Below are 13,783 nucleotides of genomic sequence, written 5' to 3'. Positions count from 1 at the left end.
TTACAGGACACAGGATGTTAAAACTTTTTAAAATTAGATTTTTTTTGTAATTATCTGAAATACCATATACAGGGTGGTCCGAACTGTATTCCGGAAACTTCAGCAGCATATTCTGCAGATAAAAATAAGTAAAAAAGTTGGTATAAATAAATGTATGTCCTAAAATGCTTAAAGTTTCGGAGATACAGGATATAGAAGTTTCATCTTGATTTCGATTTTTTCCAAATAATTTCTGAAGTAACGTCAATATGTGGATGAAAATTAGTGTCTAGGAGTTTTTTGACATGAGAAATTTGATTTTGACGTCAATATAACTCCTACTTGTGAGGGCGCCACCTACATATTTTTAACTGATTTGAAGAGTAATAACTTTTCGTTCGTACCTGTATAAAACTACTTAGTAGAAAAATATAAATTTACGATGTTTTTTACGTAAAAAAGTCTCTTGGAAAAAATCGCTACGAGGAATGGTTCTCGAGATATTTGGAATCGAAATTATCAATACCTGTCATGATTGACATAAATTGAACATGTTGACTAAATAGTTATTAGACTGAAATCATAAATTTGAAATGTGTTTGTTCCAAAAGTTCAACAGAACTTGTTTTGTCATCATTTTTTCGCCGAAAAATTTATGATTAATTTTAAAAAAATAGAAAAAAAGAAAAAAGTTCTCAAATTTATCTACCTACTCAATAATCAAATAACTACCTACTCAACATGTTTATTTTTTGTCAATAATGACATGTATTGACTGTTTCCATTCTAAATATCTTGAGAATGGTTGCTCGTAGCGATTTTTTCCAAGAGACTTTTTTTACGTAGAAAACCATGGAAATGTATATTTTTTCACTCAGTAGTTTTATACAGGTACGAACGAAAAGTTATTACTCTTCAAAACAGTTAAAACACATGTAGGTGGCGCCCTCTACAAATAGGAGTCATATTAACATCAAAATCAAATTTCTCATGTCAAAAAACTCCCAGACACCAATTTTCATCCAAATATTTACGTTACTTCAGAAATTATTTGGAAAAACTCGAAATAAAAATTAAATTTTCTACACCCTGTATCCCCGAAACTAAGCTTTTAGGACATACATTTATACGAACTTTTTTACTTATTTTTTTCTGCAGAATGTGCTGCCGAAGTTTCCGGAATACAGTTCGGACCACCCTGTATAATTAATAAATATATAATTTTATCAATTGCGATTAATAAAATTACGTTTATCTCATCAAGTAGGCCGAATTCGACAAAATATCAAGAGATAACTTTTAATTGGCATTAAACGGCCTACATAATTTTGATATCAAAAGAAGAAAGTCGGTAGCGCACATGTTTTTTTTTTTTGAAAGATATTCTAGTTATAACCCATATGCACTTTTTTATCATTAAAATATGTAGCACTTATGGTAATTTTTACCCTTAAAATTTCATTCGAGTCCTAAAGTGGACAAAATTCTAATAAATCGAAAGATATTAATACTGTATAACACCCTGTAGCTACAAAACAAAGCAGAATCGGACCTATATATATTGATATGAAAATAAATCTTGTTACACATGAAGGAATCTCCCCACGAGAGATGGCACATGTTTTTTGAAACACCCTGTATCTTGATGAAATTCATTGAATTCATTACTGAATTTTTACTATTAATAATCATTTTCTGGAAAATAAATTAAGATACAGTAGGTAGATAGCTTAGAAACTTTTTATAAGCGTCTGATATGTGATATCATTATAAATATGTAAAAAGTCAGTCGGCTCCTGATTAACGTTTTCGTAACTTCTTTAGGTCAACAAAATAAATTTCAATTTACCTAAATAAATTTCTCCTTAGGTTTGGTTTGGTTTGAGTGATTTTTTATTTGCCAAAGTAATATCACAGGCAATATCTAAAAGTCATACATTTTCTAGCCAGGCAAACGGGAAATAAACTATCTTGAAAACGAAGACAAATATTTTATTGAAATAAGATGCGTAAGAAATTAAAAACGATTCTTGAAAAATATAAGTATATATATAATAAGTTATTAGGTACTTATAATCATAGAGGGTATAATATAGATAATTAGCAAATTATTTGGAATTATACAGGGTGTCTCAGAAATAAGTGCAAGTATTTTAACTGGTAGTATAGTTTAACCGCAGAAACACGCCTATGAGGTTTTTGTCGCGAATTTTTTTTTTTAAATTCGAAATTTTTTGAAAATTTTTTGGAAATTTTTTAGTTTTTAGTTAAAAAACATAATTTCTTGATAGTATGGCAACATAGGTATTAGCATAGTATAAGAAAACTAGTAGCTTTACTCCTTGTCAAATCCTTTGTTCTTTTTCTGCCACTTTATATGACCTTGTTCTCGCCTCCCGTGACCACTGACGTAGCTGTATAGTCGTGGTCTATTAACTAGGCAAAGTCTAGTCGTGGCACTCGCCATTGTTTCACAGATATGTATTTAGGAAAATATGAGTTCACAATAAAATAAAATAAAAAAATTGATCATCGAGTAAAAACTTGCTTGAAAACATTTTCACATTTCGTGTAGGTAACAATTCTTCTCTATCTGAAAATCTTCTGATGGGAAGTAATGCGGAAAAAATATATAATGATATATTTTTATATTATTATCTATTTCAGAGATTTATTTCTACAACTTTTTTTTGATTTAAAACAAGTTTAATTTTCTGTAGATAACTGGATTCGGCATAAAATTCTGCATATAGTACACTGTTTTTATTTAAAGTACAATGCGGTGTTGCCATTATATTTCTTATTTACTAACACTTTGGTTAAAAACATTATATACGAAAAGTGGTAAAAAACTAGAGTGAACTTTATTAATACTTAGCTATGTTTTCTTAAACATGAAGCATACCAGAATAAATTCGTGTAGAAAAATTTACTTTACCGTATACAGGGTATTTTTATGGCGTCACCAAAATCGTAATATTTAAAATGTTGTATCTCATTCTTTTTTAAATGCAACACCTTGTATATTATTTTTCTTTCAGACGGTAAATTAAAAGGTGAACATTTTTTGTATTTAAAATGTTTTTTAAATTTTTAGCCGTTTTGCAAATATTTTCTGTATTTCATTACATATGGGATTTTCAACGATAAAATATCAGACAAAGATCGTATTACGTGGCTTTGATAAAAAATTTACTTTGAAAAGCCATATATAATATAATACTGCGAATATCTGCAGAGAGCAGATTAAAATTAGAAACACTTTAAATAAAAATGTTCACACTAATTGCATCTGACAGAAAAATAATATACGAAAGAAATATTGCATTTAAAAGTGAATATACCATTTAAATATTCCATTTAGATTGACACTCATAAAACTACCCCTATATAAATAATGTAAATTTTTTCTGCGCCGCTATTTATATATCACTGTTTAGGAAAATAGCCTCTAACACTTTTGGCTATAATAAAAGCCAAGTGTTAATAAAGTTATATTCACTCTAGTTTTTTATAACTTTTTCGGATATATGTTTTTAACCAATGTAAATAAGTCATAGAATGACAATACTGTAGAAAGATTCAAATAAAGATAGTGTACTATATGCCAAGAAATAAGCCAATCGATTATCTACAGAAAATGGAGGGGGGGTGCAGTTAGTTAGGCAGTTTAAAAAAATACAACTAATTTTACCATAACTTTTTTTTGTGACACCCTGTATATAACAAAATATTTTAGGATACGCCCCTTTATAAACCTTGAAACATATGAATAAAACTTTTTTCACATCTTCGACAACGACGACGATATTGGACTTCCTCGCACTAATGGGCCACACTGTATATTTATGGTGGTTTAAAGCTAGAGGTGTGGCACTTTTCTTCCCTCAAATATAAACTCAATATTTTGTCTATAATATTTTGAATATCGTTATATTACGACCACTTATAATAAAAAATAAATAAAATAAAAAAAACATAAAAAAATCCAGTCCACTAAATTTATAATAGCTTATGCTATTATAAAATTCTTTCAATTAAAAAATATGAATAATTTGCGGAGACTTTAGATGTACAAAATATTTACTCTAAAATTGTTGCAAAAACCAATCTATATAAATTATCTCGTAAATTATTATTGGAATGAAAATTTTATGGCAAATCCCCTGACCGAAAAATATTTTCATGCGCATATTTCAGACAACCTGTATATCTAAAAAACTATTTTTAAAATCTACCCACATGCTAAAAAAAATAATAACATTTAATTAATTTTACATAATATCTCAGCTAAATATAATTAAATGTTTATTGATAATCATATGCCGATATCAGCTTGCCGATTTATATCCGATGGAAATCTAAAAAAACTCAAAGCATAACTACAATTAATAGCAGCACAGAGAAGAGAGAAGGCACTCATTTTTTGTCAATACGTCTCTGTGCTGGGACTCAAACGCTCGAACGTGAACCTCGCAGCTCGACGGACGGAATTTAGGCCCGTATTTATAGTTGCGTCTCGAGACGCCAAGACGGTCTTGGGCTCTTGAGAGCGGAATCCACAGAATACACGACCAAACGTCATTTTGGAGATTGCGATTTTCATTTTGGAGATTGTCATTTTGGATAGTTTATGTGATCTGTGGATAGTTTCTTAACCCAACTTTTTTTGTAAACAAAGTAAATCCCAGTGGTAAATCCCTTGTAAATCCGTTTTGTCTGATTAAACAGTTTTGAATATGTTAGAAGAGTTTGAGGATATTTTGGACCATGTGGAAGAAGAAAATCGTCTTCGAGTTCCAAAAAGATATATACGAGATGCAGGAAATCCAATAGAAATGTTTAGCGAGGGGGGATTTATGCCGATATAGGCTTAACAAGGCTACAATTACAGAAACTATTTTACCTCTTATAAATTGAAGACTTGCAAAAACCTACCATCGTGGTTTACCCATTCTCCCGACTATTCAATTACTAGATTTGATTTTGCGGTTTTATACGACTTGTAGTTTTCAAGATAAGTAAATGGAGACATGCTTGGTATTAGCCAACCTACAATAAGCCAGATTTATCAAGAGGGTGTCCATTTTAATAGCAGAGCATTTGGGTGAATTTGTATGATGCAACCATAAATGGTTGAACAACATTATTATTCAATGTATACTGCCTTCAAGCTTGTGCAGATGACAGTAACAACAAATGGATACATATATTCGCAGAATAGAGAAGAGCTATAAATACATCTGTGAATAAATCCACTGGCGAAAAAAACTCCTGAATTATTATATGGGGTATATTCTGAAGATTGAAGATGGATAATGTGAGATTATTGACAGTAGAGAATGAAAAAGTATTCAATTACCTGAAAAAAAAAGAGAGCATTCAAGATCAAAGAGGCTGGCTTATATAAGAAATGGAACAAAAGGAAGTATAAAAAAATTATGATATTCATATAGATTTAAAGGTATCACAAGATATAGGAGACATGGTCTATATGAAAAGTTGATGCTACTAAATATAAGGGACTATTTACAGTGACACAAAGTTCTACCCCCATGACACAGAAAAATCGCCGATCAAAGATATTATAATACCATTTTCTTGCATCTAAAAAATGTAAAAACAGAAGTATTTAGAAGAATATGTTTAATGTTTAATGAATACTGCTTTTTTAGTTTATTTGGTTTTGAATAGTTTCATAAATTTTAAAATCTTTAAATATCATAAATTTAGAATGAATATTTTTTTTATTGTTGTAGGTAATTTTTAAGAAGTTGGTTTGTTAATTAGGTCTTTGGAGGCTAGGAACTTATAGTCAGGTTGGACGAGTGTCAGAGAATAAATTAAATTTATAAGTAGAGGCAAAAATTGTCAAATTAAGCTGATTTCACGTAGCAGACTAGAAAAAAAAAAGAGATGAGAAGAATGTCATCTAGGCGACGAAAGAAATAAGGAAGCAGTAAAAACATAATAATACATAAAATGTCGTATTGAAGAAATATTATTCTAAATAAAACTATAAAACATAGGTATCCAACTTTATATATAAATTTCAGTCAACTCAATAAGAATACAGAATTTACACCCAAGGAATAAAATCTTGAAAATTATATAGAATCTTGGTATACATCCAATATTGTATATTATGTGATATGATATTTATATAAATATTCACTGATGAAGAAATAAAAGACAAAAGGGTAATGCTGTCCTTGTCTAGGCGGCCATACTTGTCGTGAGGAGAATGACACTAATGACTGTTTCCAATTTTCCTATTTCACTGTCACCCCCCTGCTTGGGCTCTCGAGAGCGGAATCCACAGAATACACAAGCAAACGTCATTTTGGAGATTGCGATTTTCATTTTGGAGATTGTCATTTTGGATAGTTTATGTTATCTGTGGATGGTTTCTTAACTTTTAATATATTAGTGGGAAAATTCTGTGTGACCAGTTAAAACAAGCACTTAGCTGTCTGGTCATAGTGAGAGTAAAACTACTAAGAAATCATATATTATTTAAGTATAGGAAAACAGTATTTTTAAGATAACTAATAAAAGAATATAAGGAATTACTTACAATTATGTTACATGTAAATATATAAATACTAACTTAACACTAATAGAAAAGTAAATAAAATTATTATATAGGTACTAGTTACCTTGGAACATTACTTAACATATTACATAATTACTAGATATACATATATTAATACAATAAATACCTTAATTTGCAAAATGTTGAATAAGATTTCTTCAAAAATCTAACCCTCTTCCTTTTTATTTATAATTGGAATGTGTAAACTAGCATCTTCAAAATTATCTAAATTTTCCCTTAAACCAATATTATGAAGAACAGCTGTTGCACAAATAATAGCAACAGTTGTTTTGTAAACCTCGGAGACATGGAAGACGTTTTTTCCAAGTCCAAAGAGCCTTTCAACATTTTGCGTTCTTCTATGGGCAAAGTTATACCTGGTTTCTTGTTGATCCTACCTAGCTGTAGAACAGGAGTCAATAGAAATGGCCTACATCTATATGCATTGTCTCCAAGAAGTAAACCAGGAATATCACTCCTTTCCATTAGCATTCTTAAATTACTTGGATCGAATACAACACTATCATGACTTGACCCTGGATATCCAACTATAATATTCATAATTTCCCTTTTGGGACCTGAATATTTAGACTAAAAACTTTTGCAATTTTGAAATACTTCCACATTATTGTATTATTCTTGATTATCTGGCTTATTGTACGTTGGCTAACACTACGCAAGTCTCCATTTACCATCTGAAAATTACAAGTCGCATAAAACTGTAAACAAATTAGTAATTGAATAACGGGGAGAATCGGTAAACCACGATTGGTAGGTTTTTGCAAGTCTTCAATTTATAAGAGGTAAAATAGTTTCTGTAATTGTAGCCTTGTTAAACCTATATCGGCATAAATCCCCCCTCGCTAAACATTTCTATTGGATTTCCTGCATCCCGTATATATCTTTTTGGAACTCGAAGACGATTTTCTTCTTCCACATGGTCCAAAATATCCTCAAACTCTTCTAACATATTCAAAACTGTTTAATCAGACAAAACGGATTTACAAGGGATTTACTTTGTTTTATCTTTGTTTACTAAAAAAGTTAGGTTAAGAAACTATCCACAGATCACATAAACTATCCTAAATGAAAATCGCAATCTCCAAAATGACGTTTGCTCGTGTATTCTGTGGATTCCGCTCTCAAGAGCCCAAGACCGTCTTGGCGTCTCGAGATAGAAAATAGAAGGGATGAAGAGATGAGCGTCAACATGCGCAGAAGGTCCTAATCAAGTTGGGCGCCATATTCCAGGTCTTCGTGTCATTTGCTGATATAGGGTGGTAATCTAGTAAAAAATAATAATTTGCTGTTTCAACCATACACGGGAGCAATTTAAATTGAGTGAAATTCTATCATTCATTATGGTTAGTTAACATTAATATGATTTATTTAATTATCAGTTTCAAAACTGCGTACAATATTGGTATATAATACACTAAATATACGAATATTCTGACAAAAGACGCTACGGACAGATGACCTTTTCGTCGTAAAACACTCGAAATGATATTAAATAAGTATTTACAATATTTCATGTTTACTTGTACTGAATTACGCGTTTCAATTTAAAATTTTTGCAAATTTGGTAAAAATTGTTCTAAACAACTTTTTGTTCAAGTTGTATATTCATAAAAAACATTTGGTTCATAATTATTTTTGATGATTATCTACCTTGTATTTTTAATATAAACCTAGAAAAAATATGTTTTTGTTTTATTTTTTTTATTCGTCCCTTCAAATTATGTTTCAAAAACTGTTACATAACATGTCCTCTAACAAATATTTTCATAATACATAAACATCATTGATTTTATTAAGGGTATTATTATTAGTATTTATCCTGGTTTTTGTCGACAATAAAAACTCAATCTTGTAATAGAACATCAATTTTATATTTCGTAAAATTATTTTGATACAAATTCGATTTGTCAAAATTCAAGTCATTAATATATTGATAAACAACCCAAATTATTCCTAAATATTTTATTATAAAAAAAAACTGTTACCGGTAAGTTTGTAAAACACATTATGGTTTGTCGTAATACTAGAAAAAATAATTTATTTTTTGCACAAAAGAAGCTTGTCGATCCTTATTTGTCCATAACAAAATTCTGTATGTACAACATACATATACCTAATTTATTATTAAGAAAATTAGATTATATGATCTCAGAATTTTAAGAAAAATTTTTTTAAGATAAAATAGTTTCTTCTCAACTGTAATATTGTCAACTTTGGCCTGTATTTTATCTATTTAAAAACATGGGATTGACAATTCCCTTACTAAAATACATACTGGAAGGTACCGATTAAGTTTCATTGCATCAAATACCTTTGCTAAAAATCCTGGCTCACAATTTAAGGCCATTGCAAAATGCTTTTGAACTTCATCATAGATTTTACAAGAATAAAAGTGTAATATTGAAACAAAGTAACATTGTAAGCTTCATGACTAATAGTCTCGTTTTTAACACTCTTCAAATATCATCTCGTTAACAATTATGAATATTATATGATTTTTCTCAGTGATTTGTGGCACAGATACAAATTAATACCGTATGATCGAAAAAAAACGGCGTCCAGTGGCTGGGAAATGACAATCGATGACATATCCCATATAAATTTACATATAAAATGACAGCGATCTTCATTTCATAGCCATCGCTGACGCCGTTTTTTCTCGATCATACGGTATATGCCCCATAACAGTTTTTAAATAAGAAATTTCTGCCTACAGATTTAATTTTCTTATTGGCATAATACCCTTTCTTCCTATATAAATCTTGCCATTTTTTCAGTCCAATGTTCCTTGTTTTTACAGTTGTAGGAATACTAAAAATATTGACTATAGAACTTGATACTATGTTTGAAAAAGCCTTCATACCTGTAACTGTGCATAAATCTAATTAACTGAATTCTTATCCTCTTGACACTCTGAACACTGCTGCTGCTAATGTTAGAAATGTTTAGCACAAAACTACAACTACCTACAACAAACTTTACAATAAAAGTGTTAAATTTTTGCTGTTCGATTAAAATATCCTATCTTATGTTTTCTTTTCCTCCAAATAATCTTCTTGTCAAGTAAGGACCAATCTTATTTGATATATTTCTGGTACACTTGAACTTGTGCTTTCATGGACACTATAAGAGTGCACTGTTTTACAGAAGCACGAACATTGATTCCAAGTATCTTCTTCCTCCACACTTAATAAAAGCATCCTCTTTAAATGGCCACATCATACACTTATTTTTGACCATTCCCAATTACAATCACGATTTTTACAAATTGCCTTTAGGAAAACTAAAAATAAACAGTTTAAATCATCTGTAAACACGATTATGTTGTATAAACTTACACATGAAAACTAATCATTATTCCCGGCGTATTAGCTTTTTTAGAATGACTATGAATATACAACAAGCCTTTTTGAATTAGTGTTTAGAATAATTGAGATAATAAATTTTAACTAGGTAACAACACAAACGAAAAACAAAACAAAACAAACAGATGTCAATTAAAGAGGGGAAGTGACAGCGAGACCTGGAAGATGTCTGCTATCTTGCCGTCGACAAAAATTTGGATGCGCACTCGTCGAAGCATTCTCCCACTTCCATATCTCTGCTCGAGATGCAACTATAAATACCAGCCAGTGTGTTCTGTGCATAGATAAAGGAAACAAGTTTAGATTGGAAAGCCCGTAAAAATTTTAGGTCGCGAAATTACTTTGGGTCGCGACCGTTATACGCGATCTGGCGCTGCTATAGCAGTTGCTATCAACAACCGCAAACAAAAACAGAAATAATTTTCTATTATCAAAGTCAGAATCTTCAAAAATTATAAAACATTTCAAAATCTAAACCGCTCTTATTGAAGAAATTCTGAAAAGTGTTTATAGCGTCCATTTTCAAAGTAATTATTGCTATCTTGTGAGTTTAATTCAAGTTTTATTTACTCCAACCCGTGATAATTGTGAAAAAGTGGCATTAAAAACTTAAAAAGCTGTGCTGTGAACTGTGAACTGCAAAAACCGTGGATCGTGGCATAACGTCGGTTTCCAATGTTTCATAGGTATTTCGTACATGTCCTTATATAAAATAAAGTTTTTTGTATGCAACACACTGTATTTTATTTATAAAAGTGAGGAAAGTGAGGAAAATAATAATAAATTTAAATAAACAATATTTGGGCGATATAATTCCGGAAAAAGCCGAACCGTTCCGAAATTTTCAAAAGCTTTGGGTCGCGACCGTTAAGAATAGCGCCAAATAGTGTTTGCATTGTCCTTATGGGCACTTTCCAATCTAAACTTCATTTATCTATGGTTCTGTGTTCTGTGGACGGAATTCAACTGAAAGGCTTTGCAATCTGCCGATATTCGACAGATTGCAAAAACTGGCAGAACATATTTGCGAGAGTGCAACTACTCTTTTCCTTAAACTATGGTATTAGATTAAATTTACAAGAAAGAAAATCCAGAAAAGATCCAGGGTTCTCAAAATTTTAGCAAAAATAATCATTTTTTGAAAACGTTCAAAGTAAAATAACTCGTTATTTTGGACTTATTTGAAAAACGATAAAAAGAGAAAATATGTTTCGTTTATCGAGATCTACCGCAGCAAAATATTTGCACTTATTTCTGGGACACCCTGTATAGTTATTTCGAAGAGTTCACACATTTTTTAGTTTGAAATATTGATTATTTCAAATTAAAAAAACTTAAAAAAGTAGATACGAGTAAAAATTAGTAATTTTTTTATTCGTAACTGGTTCGTAACCAAAAGTCTTGACCAAAAGTAACTATTTGAATTTGAGTAATTTGAGTACTTGGTCAAATTCTGGTCAAATCTCAGAGCAATAATATCTAAGGTAACAAAGTAATATTCGGTGATAAAAAATAATCTCCAATTAGCATGGGAGATGGGAGCCAATCTGTAACATTTATTTATCGATATCGAATAAAAGTGATTTTCATTTCTTCTTCTCATTACTATAGGTAAGGCTACCATAGAATCAGTCTATGACACGGGTCTATGATGAGCATATAAATTTTTACTATTAATCTATGTCGCAAAATTAACCTACAAATTATAAATTATTGGCGCCCTGGAAAACGTAAACAAGTGTTTACTGGTGTTTATTAAATAACGAATAACGTATTAATTATTAATTATTTTCAGTACACTAATTAAAACTTCTTTTCATTTATGAGTCTATTATTTGTGCAACATTAAAGTGCTATTTTTATTTCAGATTAAAATATGTCGAACAAATTATCTCAAAAAAGCATCACGTATGTATTATTTGAGAATATAAACTGTGTTTAAGAATAAATATTTTAGATCATTTTTCAAACCTAGTACGGGCAACGAAAAAGATCAACAAGGGTATGTATATACTTTGTAATGTTTTGCAATGTTGAGAGCTCTTCGGATAATTAATTTTTCCTTATTTTCACTTCACAAATATTCCAATAAGCTCTCCAGTTTTTCTTCACATAGCATTAAGTTTAATGTATTATATAATGTTTCTTTTCATAAATATATTAACAGTAGTCCAAATGAGAAAAAACGTTTTAGAAGTTCAAGTAGTGGTAATTCAGAAGTTGAGAAGTAAGTAGTTTTTTTTCTGGCTATAGAAATTAATGACACATTGATTTAATGTTTTTTAGATCTCTGACAAAAGATTAAGAAAAAAATCAGGTATGTTTATCTGTTTGTTTATTTTTATAACAACTCTTTTGATATGTTTTTAAAATTTGTAGTTAAGAAAAAGACAAAATCTATAGATACTCGAAAACCTAAAAAAGTAAAAAACTGAAGATGAGCAGTCCACACCACCCAAGATAAAAAGTATTAAGGATAGTTTTACAGATGAAGAAATTGAAGAAAAAAATACTGCATTAAAACATGAAAATCCTGTTGAAAATGAAGGTTAGTACCAGAAAAAGAAATATTATTTTGGTGAAAAAACAGCTGAAACCACGAAAAATTCGTCACAATTAATTTATAACCCAAAAGTCAAAAATTATCACCCCATAGAAGATGCAACGTGGAAACGAAATGAACGGTATATTATGCAGAAAAATCTTATTTTTATGTTTATAAGCATTCTCTATCTCTATCTAGTGTTCCATATAGTGCTTTGGCAAGGACTTTGGAAGAAATTGAAGATGTGTCTGCTCGCTTAAAAATGATTGAAATACTTAGTAATTTTTTTCGTTCAGTGATAGTTTTGACACCTGATGATCTCTTACCAAGCATATATTTGTGTTTAAATAAAATTGCTCCAGCCTATGAAGGTTAGTACTTATATTAAGGATTTTAAAATTTTTGTATGTATTTTTGTCATAATTATACAGTTTATGTTTAAATTACCAGAAGCGACAGGGACAATTTTTTTCATACAGCAAATTTTAATTGTTTTTAGTCTATAATTTTAATGATGCAGGTTGTCAAATTTTGATTAGTTGATGTTGAAATATTAAGAATGAACATGTAAAAAACCCATAGACAAACAAATAAAAAGAGACTGACAAATCTCATGGTAAAGAGTGGGACCGCGTTCCCGTATCGCAACTCAGAATAACAATTTTGAAACCAATTAGCAGGACAATGGCAGGACGTACGTCTTTATTGCTATCTTTCTTTATTATGTGTGCTTTATATGAAAAAGAAAGAGATGGGTATAAAACGTATCGTAAGACATTATCGCACATTCTGGCTGGCGGAAAATTTAAATTAGCCTTTATTAGTAGTATTCTTTCATTCTGAAACTGAAAATTTTCACTTAAACTTATTTATTCCCTATACCACGTAAAGGGAACGTGGTGTATGGAATAAATCAGTTTAAGTGAAAATTTGCAGTTTCTTTCAGAACGAAAGAGTACTACTATTATAAGTAAAATTATAAAAAAAAGCAAAAATTGTACTGTTTTATAAACATATTTATTTATACATAAAAATAAATAAACTTTTTATAATATAATAACAAAAAATAACAGTGTTTATTCCACCCACCTACCAATTTTAAATACAGTAGAACTGACTGTTGCAGGAAACGATCGGCCAATTTTTTTAAAGGGTATTAAAAATCTAATTTTCGAAAAAACTGTCTAATTGCAATAACATAGTGAATATCCAAGCAAAGAAGACTTTACGAGAATCATGATCCTGAACCATTTTCAAGTCCAGTTTTAATCCTAAAAC

The 13,783-nt window shown here is 30.0% G+C and overlaps 1 long non-coding RNA gene across 1 annotated transcript; it reads left to right on the top strand.

Annotated features, from left to right (window-relative positions):
• Positions 1-11,657: 11,657 nt before the first annotated feature.
• Positions 11,658-12,227, top strand: LOC115885150. Its single transcript, XR_004050692.1, has 3 exons — positions 11,658-11,868; positions 11,918-11,962; positions 12,128-12,227. It is a non-coding gene; the product is annotated as an uncharacterized LOC115885150 (long non-coding RNA).
• The last annotated feature ends 1,556 nt before the right edge of the window (positions 12,228-13,783 follow it).

This window comes from Sitophilus oryzae, unplaced genomic scaffold, assembly GCF_002938485.1.
Source record: "Sitophilus oryzae breed Bouriz unplaced genomic scaffold, Soryzae_2.0 scaffold_375_pilon_pilon, whole genome shotgun sequence".
NCBI classification, from domain to species: domain Eukaryota; kingdom Metazoa; phylum Arthropoda; class Insecta; order Coleoptera; family Curculionidae; genus Sitophilus; species Sitophilus oryzae.
Note: the sequence above shows the minus strand (reverse complement) of the source record. Positions and strands in the feature narration are given on the sequence as shown.